Genomic DNA, 6235 nt, shown 5'->3' on the forward strand with positions numbered 1-6235 from the left:
CCAGCATCCGTTCATGACCACGGGATCAAAGGTGGGTATCATAACATGTCCAGCAATGTGATTGCAATGGTTTAGAGAACTCCAAAAATAATTGAATTCACTGTTCACTTGCTTTTTTCACAGCTTGTCAGGCAAGACCTCAGAATAAGTGTGTTTCACAACAAGTACTCTTGTGACACCTCATCCGTTGTTGCCGGTCTCCCTCAACTCTGATGAAAAGGACACGCCATCATGAGGCCTCTGACCGTGACCCGAGTTACTGCCCTGACGACAGAGATGGCTTCATCGACAGGTAATGTTTGTGAAAAGTTTCTTTTTTATAAATACCCGACTTGATAAAATAGGCTAATTCCCCAGTCAAGTAGAGTCATTTTGGTTGTGAAGTGCATTAGCAAAAAGCTTTGTCCTTTAGAACAAAATGCAATGTATCACTTGGCTGTCTATTATATCACCCTGTCACAGGCACTTCCAGTCAACACCACCTAATAAGATTGGCTGCTGCAGTTGTTTGAGAGATGTCCAGTTTGCAGCTGAACATGCAGCATAGAGAAGACAAGCAAGGGGTCCCTCATCAGCATCATGCAGACATGCCCTCGCAGTGAGCATTCCTATCAATGGAACAGTCAGCCACATGTTGTGGCTGACAAGTATCTAACCAGCAACCTTCACCTGTCAGCGGCAAAAGCTTTCACAGGATCATAATTTGTACAAATACAAACACTTCATTATTTTGATACATTTGATAACCCAATTGTGAAACAATTATGTAAACTGACAGTTGTTGCTTATTTTCTACTTCTTAGTTGCGTATAATGTCCAGGGCATAACCTAGCCCGGTTGAATCAGCCTGATCCCTGTGTTCACCATTCTATTTCACTTCAAATTTTATATCTAAAGTGAAATAGAAAAGGTGAACGGAGCAATCAGGATATTTCCACCAAGTTAATCATAACCACCATTGATAATGTAATCAGTGCTGTGTGTGTGTGACCGACCAGTATCTTTGAGGGGCCAGGAGCTGATCTACGCTACTATGTCCATCAATGGGGCTCTGGTAAAGACCTCACCTCCAGCCTCACATCTTGCCTGCTCACCAACAGTCTTTGATGGGGAGAACAGAATTAGGTTTAGGCTGACCTGTTCAAACTTCAACATAGGTGAGATCTGACACACATCCCCCTCTTCAAAGGGGGAGACACTCTAGATCCAAACTGCTACAGACATAGCTATTCTACCCTGCCTTTCTAAGGTCTTTTAAAGCCGAGTTAACAAACAGATTACCGACCATTTCGAATCTCACCGTACCTTCTCCGCTATGCAATCTGGTTTCAGAGCTGGTCATGGGTGCACCTCAGCCACGCTCAAGGTCCTAAACGATATCGTAACCGCCATCGATAAGAGACATTACTGTGCAGCCGTATTCATCGACCTGGCTAAGGCTTTCGACTCTGTCAATCACAACATTCTTATTGGCAGATTCAACAGCCTTGGTTTCTCAAATAATTGCCTCGCTTGGTTCACCAACTACTTTTCCGATAGAGTTCAGTATGTCAAATCGGAGGGCCTGTTGTCCGGACCTCTGGCAGTCTCTATGGGGGTGCCTCAGGGTTAAATTCTCGGGCCGACTCTCTTCTCTGTATACATCAATGATGTCGCTCTCGCTGCTGGTGATTCTTTGATCCACCTCTATGCAGTCGACACCATTCTGTATACCTTTGGCCCTTCGTTGGACACTGTGTTAACTAACCTCCAGATGAGCTTCAATGCCATACAACTCTCCTTCCGTGGCCTCCAACTGCTCTTAAATGCAACTAAATGCATGCTCTTCAACCGATCGCTGCCCGCACCTGCCCACCCGTCCAGCATCACTACTCTGGACGGTTCTGACTTAGAATATGTGGACAACTACAAATACCTAGGTGTCTGCTTAGACTGTAAACTCTCCTTCCAGACTCATATTAAATATCTCCAATCCAAAATTAATTCTAGAATCGGCTTCCTATTTCGCAACAAAGCATCCTTCACTCATGCTGCCAAACATACCCTCGTAAAACTGACCATCCTACCGATCCTCGACGATGTCATTTACAAAATAGCCTCCAACACTCTAATCAATAAATTAGATGCAGTCTATCACAGTGCCATCCGTTTTGTCACCAAAGCCCCATATACTACCCACCACTGCGACCTGTATGATCTCGTTGGCTGGCCCTCGCTTCATACTCGTCGCCAAACCCACTAGCTCCAGGTCATCTACAAGTCTCTGCCAGGTAAACCCCCGTCTTATCTCAGCTCACTGGTCACCATAGCAGCACCCACCCGTAGCACGTGCTCCAGCAGGTATATCGCACTGGTCACCCCCAAAGCCAATTCTTCCTTTGGCCGCCACTCCTTCCAGTTCTCTGCTGCCAATGACTGGAACGAACTGAAAAAAATCTCTAAAGCTGGAGACTCTTACCTCCCTCACTAGCTTTAAGCACCAACTGTCAGAGCAGCTCAAAGATCACTGCACCTGTACATAGCTCATCTGTAAATAGCCCATCCAATCTACTTCATCCCCATACTGTATTTATTTATCTTGCTCCTTTGCACCCCAGTATCTCAACTTGCACATTAATCTTCTGCACATCCTACCATTCCAGTGTTTAATTGCTATATTGTAATTACTTTGCCACCATGGCCTATTTATTGCCTTACCTCTCTTATCCTACCTCATTTGCACATGCTGTATATAGATTTTTCTACTGTATTATTGATTGTATGTTTGTTTATTCCATGTGTAACTCTGTGTTGTATGTGTCGAAATGCTTTGCTTTGTCTTGGCCAGGTCGCAGTTGCAAATGAGAACTTGTTCTCAACTAGCCTACCTGGTTAAATAAAGGTGAAATTAAAATAAAAAAAACATGTATCTCTAACTGCCATTGGTAATAGAACAGTGAAGTTTGTGTCCACAGAAACATGGATGGGGCTGCACATGGAGACTTGCAAGATGCTGTTATGAAGTCCAGACTGGCAGACAGGCTTGATACTTATGTCTCTTAATGGAGAGAGACCTGGCACTCTGCATTCAAATTTTACTTGCATTGTCTTTTATTATTTAAATGAAGTGTCAGTCATTATGGGGAGGGAAAACCCCTGTATGTTCTGCACCAGGATCAGAGAACTCCTGTTGTATACAGGACAACACACAGGAAGGTATGACCACTCACATGTTTGCCAAGGCAGCCCCATTACCGCCAGACAAAATGCAGATAGTCACAGTATCTATATCGGCTGGGAATGACCAAAGATGAAGGTGCACATTGTTATATTAGCAGAACACTGCTGCTATGGTATTATGTAGGCCTACAGACTTGTTTATTCTACATGGACCTGTTACTACATTTGAAAATGATCAAGATAGACTATCTTATTAAGGCAGGCTGCCTATTTTGAATGCACTGGTGGGAGTAGAAGTTGATACAGGTGCAGCTGTCCCAGTCAGAGGACAAGGATGGGGACAGAGTTGAGGTTATGGTTTTTAGTTGCAGCTCCCATTTATTTGATCCATTTCACTTCCGTAAGTGCTAAAAAAGATATTTGCATTAGTATAATTTTAAACATTCCATTATTCCTCATAAATACATTTCTTAAACATTTACAAAATATATTCATCTCAAAGCAAATCAAACATTACTATCCATACGCAGTAACATCAAAACATACTGACACTAATAAACAACAATGCATCGAAATGCGCTCTATACTCATGAAAAAGCAAGTAAAATGTAAACAATATTTCAGGTTACTCACATTGGACACTGGGAAGCACAGATTACAGAAATAAATGCGGGAGAGTTCTTCACAACTGCATTGGTTGTTTGGCCCTGAATTAAAAGACAAAGGAACTCAGGTATTTAACAAGGGAAATTGGTTGCAGGTGCGCTCAGAGCCAGTGTCGCTATATTTAGCGAGTATTCAGACCCCTCTTGTGACAAATTTTCAAAAAAGTGACTGGCGACAAATCTAGTGACTTTTTCTGGTGTTATTTGAGACTTTTGGAGACTGACGTGAAAGTACGTATCGTTCTTATTACTCTTCTCAACGAGCTGCTGTGGGCTCCACCCCCGTCCCAAAGCACTCACAGGTGGCCCAGTCCTCGCGCAGCAGTCCCTCCCAGCTGAAATCAGAGAAGGAGATGTTCACCCCTCCAAGTCCAGACTGCAAATGAATCGCACATGTGGGAAGCCACCGCTGTCTGATCCCACCCTGGCTTACATTAAAAAAAATACAATTAACCTGAATTAGGGCCAGACTAGTTACCATAATTTTCTCACATTGCCATTGACAGTTTTTTCTATTGTCTCTTTTTGGTCCATTTAGATTGTTAATGTAGATTGTATACAATTTTTTTATGTTATGGTTAAAAATGTTCATGTTTTACTGTGACTTGTTGTAGGCTCCTAAGTGGACCATAGGTTAAAAACCAAACCAAATTAAGAAAAATAAAAAACAAACAACAAAGTAATTTCGCCAGTGTCTATTTTGGGTCACTTTTGCAGGTCCCAAGCCCGGATAAAGGAGGAGGGTTGGAATTGTGACAGGAAAAAAAAACGAATCCACAGAAAAAAAAATTGTAGTTCTAAACATAGTGTGACGACCCAGGGTTTATAAGCGCGGAAATCGACTCTGCCGCACGAGCATGCTTTTGCGGCACAGTCGATAGTGTGCTGGACTTCGGGCTAGAAGGTCGAGGGTTCGAGACCTGCTCCCTGCCTGTTTCATTACATTGGTGTCAGAAGTGATCGGACCTTGCATCCACGGCAGTGCGTGTGCTTGGCCGGTGAGCGCGTTCCTGTAAGACGTAGAGTCGCAAGCTAGCGCGAGGACGCGCTCTTTGAAAGCAGGGAGTAGTGTAACGACCCTGGGTTTATAAGCGCGGAAATCAACTCTGCGGCACCGTCGATAGCACGCTGGACTTCGGGCTAGAAGGTTGAGGGTTCGAGACCTGCTCCCTGCCTGTTTCATTACAATATTTAGGGTGTTTTTTTACTCACTTTGTCTCTCCCACGACGTTATTCCTCTCTCCTACAGCGTCCATCACAATTACATTAACATGGCCAATTATGAAAATTAGGTGATGACGTCATTTCGCGTCTTTTAGGACAGCCAATAGCTACTTTCCTTACTGAGGAGTTGGCAACACTGCAAGCCAGTCATCCTCACTACAAGCCCTCTGCCTCAGCACTGCATTCCTTTATACATTGCTTTCAGGTGACTCTGTTTTAAAAGATCAGGAACCAGTAGCTAGGTGAAACAAAAAAGCTGGTCCAGATGCATCATTCGAACAAAAATAATTAGCCAGCCAGCTAACGTTAGCTAGCTAACCAAGCCAAAAAGAATTGACCTGCCAGTCCATCTGCAAATTTGTGGGTCAAAACCACCAGAAATATGCAATAAAACTCAATGTTATCAAAAACAGATAAAACATTTAAAAACACTTAAATGTACATAGAGCTCTCTGCTTAGGCTGCTGCCATGGCAACAACATAGCTGTAATGTAGAAGTAAGTTTGAAAAACCTAGCAACTTTGGTGTGTTCGTAAATTCATTCTGGAGTGCGCTCTGGGCGTTGTCAGATTGTTTGTAAATTCAGAGCGTTCAGTCTGTCAAGGAGTTGGGTTGATCCGAGCGTTCTGACCTCAACCGCAGTCAAGCACCAAAGCTAACTGGCTAACGTTGGCTAACTTGCTAGCTACGTCCAGACCAGTGGCGATTTTAACATGTAAATCTTGTTGGGGAAAACTCAAAAAAAATGTTTTAAATAAATGTATGCCAGCAAAGACACTACACAACACTAAAAAATACATTAATTGCACTATAACGGTGGCAAGCGGTGCCCACAAACTTTTAGGGCCTACATAAAGCTGGCCCAACAGCAGAGCTTTCTTTCCAGCACAATGGAGTGAATCCTTTACCACCGCTACACCTGGCTGTCAGTGAAACAATTAATTCAGCCTCGTTTAAAAACATAGCTGATATGGCTGACTTGCCTAAGCAAATATGGTTTCTACTTACAATTGAGATGTACAAACGATGGCATAAGGGAACGATAAGAGTCATTCCGTAATATCGATTAAGACATTAAATGATCGAATGACAACGGACGTAGTCAATATAGTAACTATGTGTTCAGCACTTTTGAAATGTACAGCAACAGAATGCAGAACGTGGGCTGCTCTTACAGTATTTAACCT

At 43.1% G+C, this 6235-nt stretch overlaps 2 long non-coding RNA genes across 2 annotated transcripts; one reads left to right on the forward strand and one right to left on the reverse strand.

Moving 5' to 3' along the window:
- On the forward strand, positions 1–2921 carry LOC139530926 (uncharacterized). The gene is made up of 3 exons (XR_011666157.1): positions 1–31; positions 124–292; positions 463–2921. It is a non-coding gene; the product is annotated as an uncharacterized lncRNA (long non-coding RNA).
- A 590-nt stretch (positions 2922–3511) lies between these two features.
- On the reverse strand, positions 3512–6235 carry LOC139530925 (uncharacterized). The gene is made up of 4 exons (XR_011666156.1): positions 6057–6235; positions 4076–4159; positions 3793–3866; positions 3512–3566 (listed from the first exon to the last, which is right to left on the reverse strand). It is a non-coding gene; the product is annotated as an uncharacterized lncRNA (long non-coding RNA).

This window comes from Salvelinus alpinus, chromosome 9, assembly GCF_045679555.1.
Source record: "Salvelinus alpinus chromosome 9, SLU_Salpinus.1, whole genome shotgun sequence".
Lineage (NCBI taxonomy): Eukaryota > Metazoa > Chordata > Actinopteri > Salmoniformes > Salmonidae > Salvelinus > Salvelinus alpinus.